Source organism: Apodemus sylvaticus, chromosome 2, assembly GCF_947179515.1.
Source record: "Apodemus sylvaticus chromosome 2, mApoSyl1.1, whole genome shotgun sequence".
In the NCBI taxonomy this organism is placed as follows: domain Eukaryota; kingdom Metazoa; phylum Chordata; class Mammalia; order Rodentia; family Muridae; genus Apodemus; species Apodemus sylvaticus.
In genome coordinates, this window is record NC_067473.1 from 73,971,632 (window position 1) to 73,988,315 (window position 16,684).

Here is a 16,684-nt window from a genome sequence, read left to right on the forward strand (position 1 = left end):
TGGTGCTGAATTGTTGGGATAATGGGAAAAAACATCCTGTGCAGAAACCCTGGCCTCTTCAGTGGTCAGAGTTTAAATCATATGGCCAAGGTCACTAGATTGTCTTCAGCATTGTGCTGTACCAGGACTTGAACCCAGGCAGCTTGACTCGGATCAGCACTTGAATGACTAAACTGAATCCCAAAGCACACTCATCAGACAGGTTACCAGATACGCCAAAGGCTGATTTTGCTGTTAGTTCAGCTTTCTGTCTCACTAGGAAGCAAGTGCTACTTACTATCTATGGATCTTGATTGGGGACATTTTCTCTGAGGATTAAAGAATTAAAAGGTAGAGCAAGTCCCAGATGCAGCAGACAACAACACGTACAAACTGTTAAAAGTGAAAGACACCTGGAGAGAGAAAGACAGAGATGACAGAGAAAGAGATGAAGACAGTAAGACAGAAAGAGAAATGGAGAGAGACAGAAAAAGACAGAGACAGGGAATGAGACAGAGGTGGGGGGAACAGACAGACAGACAAAAGCAGGGATAAAGAAAGAGAGGCAGAGAGAGAAAGACAAGAGAGGGACAGAAAGAGAGAACCAGAGACAGAGAGGCAGGAAGAGAGAGAGAAGCTTTGAAAACCATCGTGGGAATTTGTTCCATGAAAGTTTTAAGTGGTGTTGGCGGCCAGGGATGTCCTCTTCCCCTAATTTTGGGTTGGTCAGTTTAAACAAAGAAAGAAGAGCTGGCAGTCCTGAAGCTTCAGGTAAACATATTCAGGACCAGCCTTGGACATATCCAACCACCCCAGATAGGTAAGGAAGCAGGGGCCCTGTTGAAGAAAGGAAATGCCTACAAGCCTTTGTCCAGGGACAGAAGGTGAGAAAGGACCCAGAAGCTAGCCTTCCTTGTTACCTATCTGTGGCCTTTTCTCTGTCTGTCTGTCTAACAGAGATCTGTCTAGCTCCCGGTGCCTCACAACCACATTGCTGCCCTTGAGGACACAATCTTGGGCTTCTGTGACTCAAGGTGTGCCTGTCCTAGGAAATGGTTACTCACTGAGACACTTAGAAGTTTTCCTAGATAGAAAATAGTATAAGAGGTTAGTGGATGAAGCAGGAAATAAGCAGACTCTCATGGGGCCTGGATGACCAAGAAGCATGTAACAACAGACTTCCGCTCTAGCTTCAGCTGCAGAACCAGGAAGAAGCTCAGAGGGTAGGAACAAGATGTGTCTGTCTTAAGGACAAGGGACTCTGAGGGAATTCCCAAGGCCTCTCCTCCTCCAGGCCATCGAAGTAGCTCAGATAAGCTTGGTGCTGTGGCAATTACCACCATCTTGGTGTCACAAGCCACCATGGAAGAGAGCCCCATTGGAAGTGGGCCCTAAATGTGAAGGAAGAGGTGTTCTTTGAACTCAGTGCCCATGAGCTGAATGTCCTACACACTTTCCTGATGAACAACCTGCAGGTGAAGTTACAGCCATCCAGTGAGCTGACTTTGGCCAGGAACTCCATGTTCCTTAACGAGATGCTGGCAAGCAAGAAGCAATCTTGGATTTTCTGGATAAAGGAACAAGACATCCTTCCTGTGTTACAGCCCATGTCCTAATCGTTTTTTTTGGAACCCAAGAGCATGCCACCATCTCTGAGATTTCTGTGGAGCGCTTGCCACAGCCCTTCAATATGCAAGAATTATCACCCAGACCAGAGCACCATCCATCCTGGGTATCCAGACTCATCTCCACATCTCCAAAGCAGAGTATGGCCTCCTCTATTGTATGCTGAAGGAGCCCACAAAGCCCCCATATCAGTTTTCTCTTGACGGTACTGGCTTCTCCAGATCTGTAACAGCAAGTGCCTGGTATTGTGGTCTGGCACAGTATCAAGTCCAGCCAGTGATGAGGCAGTTTATCAGCTGTTTCTGAACTGGCTCAGAATTATGAGTTTGGAGAAGTGGACACAATAGCCCTTGTGCACCCATCTCCCAAGAGCACAATGCAGCCCACATCCATCTGTTACTACAAGCTCCAGGGCAAGTTTGTCTATGAGGTTGACCCTCTCACAGACCACTCCCACTGCCTTCACTAGGATCTTGGAAAGAGCAATGCGTTCTGTGGGAAATAGGGGGTTTCCCTCCAAGCTGTGTTCTTCCTCTGACAGTGTCCCATTAATGTGTACTTTGGTGTTTAGCATAAGGCCTAGAAGGTCTTGTAATTGTAGCAACATCTGGAAGACACATCTGTAGACATTCAGGCAAGGTAGGTGGGTTTGAGCATGGGCCTTGGTCATGTCACTCATGAATTAACACCTGGCCTTGACACAGTAACCCTCCTAGATGCCACCCCCCACTATGACAGTGATCACTCTGCTATCTACAAGCCCTCAATGCCTCTGAAATGACAACAAGGCTGTCCCTTCAGTTCTTCTTTAGCTCCAGCTTTTGAGGGGCCTTCATCTTCTGTGTGGAGGTTAATTCACACATACTGGTTTTGCAGGCAAACATAACAGTCTACACTTTCAATTGTATCTAGAATTTTATCTTCTTCCTAACAGGATGATAAAGGCCAAAATACACACCACACGTTATGTACATGCTGCCTTCTACACCCCAGAATGGCTGGCACACAGCACTTACCTGCACATATATGTACTTGACAAAAGCCATGCCTTCCTATACATTATCATGTTGATTTGGACATGATAGTTAGGACTCAGGAACATATTTTCCCAGTCATGCCACTGTTTTCCACCAATAACTTTACTCCGTAGAAGACGAAGCTAGGAACTTCTGGTATCAATTCAAGACTACTTATTAGGACTAACTCCTTTAATAGGGAGGACAATGTGCACCCCCACAATGGTGGCAGTGAGTGGTCTCCTGGTCTTTCCCAGAATGTGGGGTGTTCAGCTGCTAAGTGAAGAGAGAATAGAATGGTACAGAATAAGGGAAAGAAATGCCATAGACAGGAGAAAGGCCACTGCCTGGCACTCTGAGTTGGTGCCATCTGGGGGTGTTCCATGGGCTTCTTGGATAAACATTTCACCACAGAGGAGTGGCATGGCTGTGATCCCTGGTAGCAGAGCAAGGCCACCAGGACCAGGTAGATGGCTTCCCCTGCTTATCCTCACTTGTGCTTTTAGTGAACTGCACAATGGCAGGTATCAAATGTGGCTGGCTATTCTTAAGAGGTAAAAGATGGTAGTAAGGGGAGAATGGATCACAACCCTCTAGAGAGCAGCCTACAACCACTGAAACCGACATAACTGCCATGGCTGACCCGTGCTGGTCTGTCATTTATTCTCTCTGATAGTTGGTTTGCTTAGCATCCCCACCCACACTGCTAGCTCAGTGTCTGCACTCAGCATTGCTACTTCATGGTGGGTAGCTGTGGATTTGGTCCATATTGGAGGTACCAGGGCAGAGGTTCCAACAGTAGCTTAGTTTCTCACCATCTTTCTCCCCTCAGTCCTTCAAGCATAAAAATCAACTTCTAGACTCTGAAGGTCAGCAGAAAAATACTCCACCCACCCTTGAAAAGACATAGATACCACCTAACTCAGTTCACACTTGAGCAGACCCAACACTCCAGAGAGTGCTGGGCTACCTTCTACCACAGAAAGACTCTTCCAAAGAACTTCATCCTTAGAAGTCCCCAAAATCACCTCTGAAGCCAAGGACACAACTATGGCCTCAGATATACCTCAAGATCAAGCAGCTGCAGCCGCTAGCTCATCAGGAGCTGGGTGTTGTCACCTGGAGTGGCCATTAACTTTTTTATTGCTATGATAAAAGACCATGACCAAGGCAACTTATAGAAGCATTTGTTTAGGCTTATGGTTTCCCAGAGGGTCAAGTGTCCATCATGGCAAGGAAACATGTTGGCAAGTAGCAGGCAATATGACAGGAAGAGGACTCTGAGGGTACACTTCTTAAGCTATAAGCCCCAAGTAGAGAGAGAAAACTGAAAGTAGGGCAAGGCTTAAGCTCTCAAAGCCTGCGCTTAGGAATGGGCTTCCTCCAACAAGGCCACGCCCTTTAAACCTCCCCCAAATAAGACTACCTACCAACCGGGGACTAACTATCCAAGCACCCTAGAGTATAAGGGATGTTTCTCATCTGAGCCAGTACAGGAGGTAAGGAGACCCGGGGAGTATGGAGAAGAGGCTAGGGACTCATCTGGGTGGTTGTGTGAGTCCATCTATGCTGCTGTCCCTGAGGTTCCATGTCTATGCCTGCATTTAGCTGTGCAACCTCATGCACTCTGGGGGTGGAGGGAGTAGAGGGGCTTGTGTGTATGTGTGTATATAGCTACAGTCATGTCTGGAACTTCATCTTCTATTCAAGCTGGGTAATGGAGGCCAGGATGTGTTGCAGAATGTTTGATCATATTAACAACCCTGAGAATGTGAAATGGAAAGCCCTTTTTCTTGTTGTGGTGTGGCTCAGCCCATGCACATACCTTTAACTCCAAGAGCTTTCTGCTTTCTGTAAACAAACAGTTGTGGTGTGGCTCAACCCTAACACACACCTTTAACCCACGAGCTTTCTGTAAACAAGAGCTAAATAAAGTCAACAATAGGTCAAGAGGCAGAACAAGCAACCAATTGACAGGAAGTGAACATAAGAAAATCCAGGAAAAAGAAAGGAGGGTCTTTGAGTTGGAGGGTATTTAAGATGTTGTGGAGAAAGAGAAGGGGCTTTTCCCTTTTCTTACTGGGATGTTGGTGGAGTAGGAAGATCAGCTAGGTGCTTTCTCTGCACCTCTGAGCTATCAGGCTTCCACCAAAGTGTCTGGCTCCTCAGTCTGCATCTGTTAAATAGAACATTTCTTTAAAAAAAAAAAATAACAACATTTTGGCCCTCCAATTTGTGGCATGACTCCACAGACAAGGAAAGCACTCCCCAGCTGCAGACACACTGAGACACCATCAGATTTGGTAACTCACCTAGGAAGTCCTTAAGGAGAGAGTAAAGGATGGGAAGTACTGTAATAGAAAGCTTTAGGATCCTGTGCAGTGAGACTTTAGATGGCTTGAAAATAGAAGCAGGAAATGAAAAGCTAACTGAAATGGACTCAATACTGATTATGACTATTATCATTTTGGTATTTCATATCTTATCCTTAACAGACATAGTGGCTTTCTGTACCTGCTCAAAGAAAACAATCTTTGGAGATACAGGAAAAAAGAAAATTTTTTGGAGATACAGGAAAAAGAAAATAAAGCAAAAAAGTGTATTGATAAGATACAAGCCTTATAAGGAAAATTAAAGAGACTTATAAATAAAAATGAGGAAAATACTCAGACACAGACAAAGAAATTTGGACAGGCCTTAGAAAGACCTATAAATGAAAATAAGCAAAATATTCAGATACAGAAAGAGGAATTTAGACAAACCTTTAAAAGACTGATAAATGAGAATAAGAAAAGTATTCATGGCTGCAGAAGGAGAGAAGCCCCGTGGCCACAATCGCTGCCTGCCGGGACAGAAAGGGGTCACTAGGTACTGTATCACCCTGAGCTTTAGATCTCTGGTGGTGCAAACCGCCAGGGGTCTGCCTGCGCCAAGGAACTGAGCACATAGGCGGTTTGTCTGCCAGCCCGCCGGGCGTGGGGCCTGTGTCCTGCCCAGAGAGCAGCAGAGGAAGAGATTCCCTGTGGCCATATTCGCGCCCTGGCGGGACAGAAAAGCATCACTAGGTACTGGATCACCCTGAGCTTTATTAGATCTCTGGGGGTGCAAATCTCCAGGGGTCTGCCTGCACTCAGGAACTGAGCACATAGGCAGTTCATCTGCAAGCCAGTCCATCTCAGGACCTGTGTCCTATGTGAGAATCAACAGAGGGAGTGACCCCCACCACACCATCTTCACTCCATAATAGAGCAGACAGAGAACACCTGGTTGACCTTGACAACCTAAGTATAACATTGCTTGAGGCAAGGCACAAAAGAGGAAGCCAGCATATCAGTAATCTGTGCCAGAGGAAACCCAGTCATCCAGTGTTGCAGAAATAACCTTAAAGATCCACAGTAGGTTGAAGCACCAGCCAGTGACAATAAGACCATCTAACACCTGGGAGAACTAGATGGCTAAAGGCAAATGTAGGAATGTTACTAACAGAAACCAAGGCATTATGGCAGCATCTGAACCCAATTCTCCAACAATAGCAAGTCCTGGATACCCCAACACACCAGAAAAACAAGATTTGGATTTAAAATCACTGGTCATGATGCTGGTACAGGAACACATGAAGGACATACTTAAAGAAATTCAGGAGAAAATGGATCAAAAATTAGAAGCCCTTACAAGGGAAACACAAAAATCATTGAAAGAAATTCAGGAGCATACAAAAGCCAATAAGGAGGAAACACAAAAAAATCACTTAAAGAAATACAGGAGAACTTTGATCAAGAGGGAAAAGTCATGAAAGAGGAAACACAAAAAATCTCTTAAAGAATTAGAGGAAAACACAAACAAGCAAATGACAGAACTGAGCAAAAACTTCCAGGATCTAAAAACAGACGTAGAAACAACTAAGAAAGCACAAAGGGAGACAGCTTTGGAGATAGAAAAACTTGGGAAGAAATCAGGGACCATAGACACAAATATCAACAACAGAATACAGGAGATAGAAGAAAGAATCTCAGGTGCCAAAGATACCATAGAAACTATGGACTCAACAGTTAAAGAAAATGCAAAATGCAAAAAGCTTGTAACCCAAAACATCCAGTAAATCCAGGACACAATGAGAAAGCCAAATCTAAGGATTATAGGAATTGATGAGAGTGAAGATTTACAACTTAAAGGGTCAGCAAACATCTTCAACAAAATTATGGAAGAAAACTTCCCTAACCTAAAGAGAGAGATGCCCATGAATATACAAGAAGCCTACAGAACTCCAAACAGACTGGACCAGAACAGAAATACCTCCCGTCACATAATAATCAAAACCCCAAATGTACTAAACAAAGAAAGAATACTTAGGGCAGTAAGAGAAAAAGGGCAAGTAACATATAAAGGAAGACCTATCAGAATTACAACAGATTTCTCACCAGAGACCATGAAAGCTAGAAGATCCGGGGGGAGCTCATGCAGACTCTAAGAGAACGCAAATGCCAGCTGAGACTACTATACCCAGCGAAACTCTCATTCACTATAGATGGAGAAACCAAGATATTCCATAACAAAACCAAATTTACACAATATCTTTCCACAAACCCAGTCCTACAAAGGATAATAGGGGGAAAACACCATTACAATGAGGGAAACTATACCCTGGAAAAAGCAGGATATTAAGCTTCTTTCATCAAACCAAAAGAAGATAACCACACACGTATAAAATTAAAATCAAAAAATGATAGGAAGAAATAACCACTACTCCTTATTATCTCTTAACATCAATGGACTCAATTCCCCAATAAAAAGATATAGGCTAACAGACTGGTTATGTAAACAGGACCCTACATTTTGCTGCATACAGGAAACACACCTCAGTGTCAAAGACAAAAACTACCTTAGAGTAAAAGGCTGGAAGACAATTCTACAAGCAAATGGTCCCAGGAAACAAGCCGGAGTTGCCATTCTAATATCAGATAAAATTGACTTTCAACCTAATGTCATCAAAAGAGACATGGAAGGTCACTTCTTGCTGGTCAAAGGAAAAATCCAACAAGAAGAACTCTCAATCCTAAACATCTATGCCCCAAATTCAAGGATGCCCTTATTCATAAAAGAAACTTTACTAAAGCTCAAAGCACACATTGCACCTAACACGATAATTGTGGGTGACTTCAACACTCCACTCTCACCAATGGACCGATCAGGAAAACAGAAACTAAACAGGGAGACAGTGAAACTAATTGAAGCTTTGGACCAATAGGAGTTAACAGATATATATAGAACTTTTCATCCCAAAGCAAAAGAATATACCTTTTTCTCAGCACCTCATGGTACCTTCTCAAAAACAGATCATATAGTTGATCACAAGACAGACCTCAACAAATATAAGAAGATTGAAATAATCCCATGCCTCCTATCAGATCACTATGGAGTAAAAGTGGTCTTTAATAACAATAAAAACAACAGAAAGTCCACATACACATGGAACCTGAACAATACTCTACTCAATGATACCTTGGTCAAGGAAGAAATAAAGAAAGAAACCAAAGATTTCTTAGAATTTAATGAAAATGAAGGCACAACATACACAAATCTATGGGACACAATGAAAGCAGTGCTAAGAGGAAAACTCATAATTTTGAGTGCCTCCAAAAAGAAATTCGAGAGAGCATACACTAGAAGATTAATGGAACAACTGAAAGCCCTGGAACAAAAAGAAACTAATTCACCCAGGAGGAGAAGAAGACAGGAAATCATCAAACTCAGGGCTGGAATCAATCAAGTAGAAACCAAGAGAACCATTCAAAGAATCAACAAAACCAAAAGCTGGTTCTTTGAAAAAATCAACAAGATAGATAAACCCTTAGCCAGACTAACCAAAGGGCACAGAGAAAGTATCCAAATTAACAAAATTAGAAATGAAAACGGAGATATTACAACAGAAACAGAGGAAATTCAAAAAAATCATAGGATCCTACTAAAAAACCTGTACTCAACATAACTGGAGAATCTGGAGGAAATGAACATTTTCTTAGACAGATACCAATTACCAAAATTAAACCAGGATCAAATAGACCATCTAAACAGACCCATAACCCCTAAAGAAATAGAAGGGGTCATAGATAGCCTTCTGACCAAAAAAAAGCACAGGACCAGATGGTTTCAGTGCAGAATTCTATCAGACCTTCAAAGAAGACTTAACACCAATACTCTTCAAACTTTTCCACCAAGTAGAAACAGAAGGAACACTACCCAACTCCTTCTTCGAAGCCACTATTACGCTGATACCAAAACCACACAAAGATCCAACTAAGAAAGAGAATTTCAGGCCAATTTCCCTTATGAATATCGATGAAAAAATACTAAATAAAATTCTTGCCCACCGAATCCAAGAACACATCAAAACAATCATCCACCTTGATCAGGGATGGTTCAATATAAGGAAATCCATAAATGCTATCCACTACATAAACAAACTCAAAGAAAAAAACCACATGATCATTTCATTAGATGCTGAAAAAGCATTTGACAAAATTCAGCATCCTTTCCTGCAAAAAGTCTTGGAAAGGACAGGAATTCAAGGCCCATATCTAAACATAGTAAAAGCAATATACAGCAAACCGGTAGCCAACATCAAACTAAATGGAGAGAAACTTGAAGCAATCCCACTAAAATCAGGGACTAGACAAGGCTTCCCCCTCTCTCCATATCTTTTCAATATAGTTCTTGAAGTCCTAGCTAGAGCAATTAGACAACATAAGGAAGTCAAAGGGATACAAATTGGAAAGGAAGAAGTCAAACTATCACTATTTGCAGATGATATGATAGTATACTTAAGTGACCCTAAAAACTCTACTAGAGAACTCTTACAGCTGATAAACAACTTTAGCAAAGTGGCTGGCTACAAAATCAACTCAAGCAAATCAGTAGTCTTTATATATTCAAAGGACAAGCAGACTGAGAAAGAAATTAGGGAAATGACCCCCTTCACAATAGCTACAAACAGTATAAAGTATCTTGGGGTGACTCTAACCAAACAAGTGAAAGACCTATATGACAAGAACTTCAGATCTCTGAAGAAGGAAATCGAAGAAGATATCAGAAAATGGAAAACTCTTCCATGCTCATGGATTGGCAGGATTAATATAGTTAAAATGGCCATCTTGCCAAAGGCAATCTACAGATTCAGTGCTATCCCCATAAAAATCCCAACCCAGTTCTTCATAGATCTAGAAAGAGCAATTCTCAAATTCATCTGGAATAACAAAAAACCCAGGATAGATAAAACTATTCTCAACAGTAAAAGAACTTCAGGGGGATTCAGTATCCCAGACTTTAAACTTTACTACAGAGCAATAGTGATAAAAAAAAAAAAAAACTGCATGGTACTGGTACAATGTCAGGCAAGCGGATCAATGGAATAGGATTGAAGACCCAGAAATGAACCAACACACCTATTGTCACTTGATCTTCAACAAAGGAGCTGAAAGCATACAGTGGAAAAAAGATAGTCTTTTCAACAAATGGTGCTGGTTCATTTGAAGGTCAGCATGCAGAAGAATGCGAATCGATCCATTCTTATCTCCTTGTACTAAGCTCAACTCCAAATGGTTTTATGGACCTCCACATAAAACCTGACACACTGAAACTAATAGAAAAGAACCTGGGAAAGGCCCTTGAGGACATGAGCACAGGGGAAAAGTTCCTGAATAGAACACCAATAGCGTATGCTCTAAGATCAAGAATTGACAAATGGGACCTTATAAAACTACAAAGTTTCTGTAAGGCAAAGGACACTGTCAAAAGGACAAAACGTCAACCAACAGATTGGGAAAGGATCTTCACCAACCCTAAATCCGACAGAGGGCTAATATCTAATATATACAAAGAACTCAAGAAGGTAGAACCCAGAGAACCAAATAACCCCATTAAAAAGTGGGGTATGGAGCTAAACAAAGAATTTTCACATGAAGAACTTTGGAGGGCTGAGAAACACCTTAAGAAATGTTCAACATCATTAATCATTAGGGAAATGCAAATCAAAACAACCCTGAGATTTCACCTCATACGAGTCAGAATGGCTAAGGTTAAAAACTCAGGAGACAGCAGGTATTGGCGAGGATGTAGAGAAAGAGGAACACTCCTCCACTGCTGGTGGGATTGCAAGATGGTACAACCACTTTAGAAATCAGTCTGGTGGTTCCTCAGAAAACTGGGCATGACATTTCCTGAGGACCCTGTTATACCTCTCCTGGGCATATACCCAGAGGATTCTTCAGCATGCAATAAGGACACATGCTCCACTATGTTCATAGCAGCCCTATTTGTAGTAGCCAGAAGCTGGAAAGAACCCAGGTGTCCTTCAACGGAGGAATGGATACAAAAAAAATGTGGTATATTTACACAATGGAGTACTATTCAGCCATTAGAAACAATGAATTCATGAAATTCTTAGACAAATGGATGGAGCTGGAAAACATCATACTAAGTGAGGTAACCCAGTCTCAAAAGATCAATCATGGTATGCGCTCACTGATAAGTGGATATTAGCCTAGAAACTTTGAATACCCAAGACATAATCCACATATTAAATGATGTCCAAAGAGAATGGAAGAGTGGTCCCTGGTTCTGGAAAGACTCAGTGCAGCAGTATAGGGGAATTCCAGAACAGGGGAGTGGGAAGGGGTAGATGGAGGAACAGGGGGAGGGAAGAGGGCTTATGGGACTTGCAGGGAGTGGGGACCCAGAAAAGGGGAAATCATTTGAAATGTAAATAAAAAATATATCAATAAAAAAAAGAAAAGTATTCATATATAGACATAGAAAGAGGAATTTAGACAAGACCCTACCAGGACTCCACACAATTGTAAGAGAGCTGTCCAAGGTTGTTAGAAAACCAACTTTAGTTTATCCAGTTACTGTATAAAATATACATACCAGCAGACAGTAAGTACCCCCAAGGTTATGAAGACGTTTATAGAGTCCTGCAGACATATTACATTTGAGGAGATTGAGGAAAGTGGTCATTTCCTATGGTTTACATTCACCCTCTGTGCAGCAGATATTGAACTCATGAGCAACTCCGAACAGAGTTACTACCCAACACTGGAAAGATTTGGCAACAGCAATACTGGAAACTGGTCCACAGTTACAATGGTCAACACCGTAGAAAGAGGCAGCTAGGGCCATAGAACAAATGAAATCAGGCTAAAGGCATTGATGTTTCCCAAGATCAGTTGCTAGGCGAAGGTAAATATACTGAATTACAAAGCCAACTTGAATTTAATGATGACACCTCGTCACTATGTCATTTAGCAGCTTTAAATGATTGGAATAAGGTTGGAGAATCAGGAAAGAGGTCTGACACTTCGATTCCGATGCCACTTAGTTGTAGTTTTTGCTTTGGTCTCTAATCATTTGTGGCAGTTTGTCAAAATCCTTGTTTTCTGGCCTTTCCCGGGAGAGACCAGAATTATACTAAAATCATATAAATGTAAAAGAAGCCTTCACTGGTTTTTTTGCAAAGATTGACTTCAGCTGTAAATAAAATAGTATCAAATTCAGAAGTCAGAAAAATACTCGTAGAATCTTTGGCTTTTGAAAATGCTAATTTGGAATCCAAAAGGGTGATTAGACCTTTAAAGACAAGATCAGCACCAATAGAAGAATGGATAAGAAATATGGCGATATTGGACTTCACATTTATAATTCTAATCTGGTAGAAAAAGTAATTTCTAAAAAGTCTCAAGAAAAGTCAAAATGGCAGATGTTTTAATTGTAGTAAGTAAGGTTATTTGAAAAGGGATTTTAGGCAAGGTGCTCCTAGAAACAATATTTTCTTCTTTAAATTATTCAAAAGGAAGGCCTGAGCCTTCTGGAGTATGCATAAAGTGTGTCAAAGGCCAGCACTGGACTAATGAAAACAGGTCAACAAGAAATAGGTAAGGTCACTCTTTGGCATTGGGAAACACCCTAAGGGGCCTCTCACAGGCCCTGATATCAAATTTGACTCAATCAATCCCTGTCAACATCAGAGGAACTCAGCCACAGAGCAATTAAAAGATTTAATGTCTGTTGTTAAACAGAGCACTGATCTGGATATAATTGAGGACAGACCAGCTTCAATAGATAAAACAAAAAATTCGGGAGAGAACAGAAAACAAGCATTTTGGCAAACCGCTATAAATGATTAGAGACCAAAGCAAAAAATACAAATAAATGGCATTGAAAGTGAAGGGTTAGTAGACACAGGAGCAGATGTAACAATAATGTCACCAAAATCTTGGTGTGAAAATTGACTTTCTCGGGAGGTAAATATTCAGCTTCTAGGGATTAGAACTTTATCTCACATAAAACAAAGTACAAGATGAAAGAAATATACAAGGCAGAAGGACAAATAGGAAAATTAAAGCCATGTGTGGTTAATATAGCCATGAATTTATTGAGATGTGATTTGTTGCAACAATGGAAAACACAGATTAACATTCCCTCAGTCTCAGAAACAAACCATAAAATGAAAAATGCTTCTGAGAAAAATATTAAAAGGTATTACCAAGAACAGTCATAGACTGTCCAGGTTGTTCATAAACAGGATATAACAGGAATTGGTCTTTCAAAGTTACCAACTCCCCTAACTTTAATATTAATTTACCAAAGGCACGCTTGCCTTACTGGCATGAAATGAAAAATGGGTTTTCTTAAATCACCTGTCTCAATTCCATATTAGAATGTAGATTGCAAGTGGCCGCTCCACCTTGGACTCAGCCTTCCAGTTTCCTCCTAAATATAAAGAGGAAAGCTTTTTTTATTTAGTGTTTTTTTTTATTCGATATAATTTATTTACATTTCAAATGATTTCCCCTTTTCTAGCCCCCCCCCACTCCCCGAAAGTCCCGTAAGCCCCCTTCTCTTCCCCTGTCCTCCCTCCCACCCCTTCCCAGTTCCCCGTTCTGGTTTTGCCAAATACTGTTTCACTGAGTCTTTCCAGAACCAGGGACTACTCCTGCTTTCTTCTTGTATCTCATTTGATGTGTGGATTATGTTTTGGGTATTCCAGTTTTCTAGGTTAATAACCACTTATTAGTGAGTGCATACCATGATTCACCTTTTGAGTCTGGGTTACCTCACTTAGTATGATGTTCTCTAGCTCCATCCATTTGCCTAAGAATTTCATGAATTCATTGTTTCTAATGGCTGAATAGTACTCCATTGTGTAGATATACCACATTTTTTGCATCCACTCTTCTGTTGAGGGATACCTGGGTTCTTTCCAGCAGAACTCCACTAGAGAGCTCCTACAGCTGATAAACAACTTCAGCAAAGTGGCAGGTTATAAAATCAACTCAAGCAAATCAGTGGCCTTCCTATACTCAAAGGATAAGCAGGCTGAGAAAGAAATTAGGGAAATGACCCCCTTCACAATAGCCACAAACAGTATAAAGTATCTTGGGGTGACTCTTACCAAACATGCGAAAGATCTGTATGACAAGAACTTCAAGACTCTGAAGAAGGAAATGGAAGAAGACCTCAAAAAATGGGAAAACCTCCCATGCTCATGGATCGGTAGAATCAATATATTTAGTGTTTTTAAAACACACAAGAGATTTGAAGTGTTTTAAGTAAATTCAAAGGGTTACTACAGTTCAAACTTGTTTTCTAAATCCCTAGGAGTCAGAGAGATTTGGAGCTAAGATAAAATTTTTGAGCAGGGAGGTGGTAGCCCCTGCCTTTAGTCCCAGCAGACAGGAGGATCCTAAAAGTTAGTCGGTTTCTAAAACTCTAGAGCTAAACTGGTTCTCATCTTTAATTCGAGCACTTGGAAGGTAGAGGTGGGCATATATGAATTGTAATTATTTAAATATATTTAAATATATATCTTACAAAAGGTAGGCTGAAATTCAAAGTGAATGTCCCGTGACCTAAAAATAAACATATTTAAATCGTGAATGTGTGTGTGTGTGTGTGTGTGTGTGTGTGTGCAAAAGGTGGAAAATAGGTATATTTATTCAATAAGGCATATTTAGTTTCAAATTTTCAAAATAATTTTTAAATTTTCAATTGAAAGATAATTTTTCTATTGCCAAAAACCTTTTGCCTAGAAAAAGATAACATGCCATAAAAGGGAACTCCCCAGAGTTAGGATTGGGGCAAGGGGTTGTTTTTATCTTTCCAGGAGAATAAAAGCATCCAACTAAGGAACCCAGAGACCACAGGACTAATGAAATATGTGAAGGAAAATGACAATCATCAAGAGAAGATGTCCCAAGAAAAAGAGTAAGTTGGCCAAGTGCTACCACCCACCTCCATCCTGTCCCTCTGCCCTCTACAGACACAAATGGCAAATAGTCTTCACGTGGTCCCAATTCTACTAAAAAATTAAACTGGCTTTGGGCTTGGAGCATGGCTCTCTCCTTCTCTAAACCCATGAATGCTGGTTAAAGGAAAATCCAAAATTTCTGTCTCTTATCCAAAGAGACACCTGGTATGGGATAGAGGTCTGTGTCTGTGTGTCTTGGTGGGCATACTCAAATCCTCGGAGGATCAGAGTGCATGCCATTGCCTGTAGATACCCAGCTGATTCTCAGCCTGGATGCAGCCCTGACACTGACCGAGTGCTGGGAGCTTGACATGGATGACAGAAGTCTGTAAACTGAAACAGCCTCTGGGATCCGCCATGGTTTTTAAAGCGTACACTCAGGACAGTGGGGTACTGACACTGACGCCCCCTCCTCTGTCCTCTCTAGGCTCTACGTGGATCTCTTCCTGTCCCATGGGCTGTAGCTTGAGCGGAGGACAAGTCCCACAGTTATGACACATAGGTCTACTCTTTCAGATGGGGCTTGAGGGGCTTAAGGAAGTTTGTAGGCACATCTGAGTAAGTCCCAAGTCAGAAGCCCCTCAAATGGTTGGTACTCAACACTACTCTGCCCGCGTCTCCCCAATAGGATCTGGTGGCCCTGTTTATAGTGGGCTTCCTACAAATAACCTGTTCTGACATGTTCTCAGAAAGGTCACACCTGGGAACTCCATAGCCTTTTTGCTCAAAGTTTTTCCTAGAAGATCCACCAATCCAATGGCTTTCAGAGACGTTGTGATTGTGACCTGTGCACAAAGGTGACAACTACATCAGGAGCTGAATCTCTGGACCCAAAGCCTGCCTGACACTTACTCCTTTTGTTTACAATGGACTACATATTTGTGTGTGAAAAATCGAGCCCCAGCTCCTACCTAATAGCCCCAAATCCCCACAAGGACATCTCCCACCTTTGTAAAATTTCTTAGAGCTGTGGGGAGCTTTGCACAACATGCACAGATGTGTTCAGGGGACCCATTCCTATCTCACTGCTGTGCCCCCAAAGACCTTTATGATCTGAGCAAAGGAAGCCCATGGGATACTGGATTTCTCCATTAGATGGGCTTTTCAATATCTGAGGCTTTCTGGTCCCTTTCATGCAGGGGAACTTCCCCACTTCAGTGATGGGCATGCAGAAGGAGGCAGCTATAGAAAATCTACCAAAATATCACTGATACCTTTGCTCTGGTCATTGTGCCAGCATCTAAGGTTTACCCCCAAAGATCTCTCTTTAAACACACAAAGTGTGTGTGTGTGTGTGTGTGTGTGTGTGTGAGTGAGTGTGTGTGTGTGTGTGTGTGTGTGTGTGTGTGTGTGTGTGTGCTGAATCACTGTGGTGCTGTCTGTACCAATGCAAGTCTGGTAACAATAGACTTTCCATCTGTAAGGGGGAACATGTCAGTATATTAGAGCATAGCTGCACCCCTGTGCCAACTAATGGGAAAAACTATGAGTGATAAGTCCGTAGAGCTGAGAGAGACCCTGCAGGATATATTGAGTGGGAGAAGAAAATGGCAGAGGATAAACATGCACCATGTGCTACTTTGGAGAAAGAACAGGGGGTACTAAAGTTCCCGGTTATAGAAACTGGAAGGAGCTGAAGTGCTCTTGAACAGGTAGGTCAAGGAAAACAGTTTTTCTCCTTTTAGAAACACAGCATTGAAGAACTCCAGGAATGAAGGTGGGACAGAGATAGAGTCAGAAAAGTGTTTGTCACCAGGCTTGA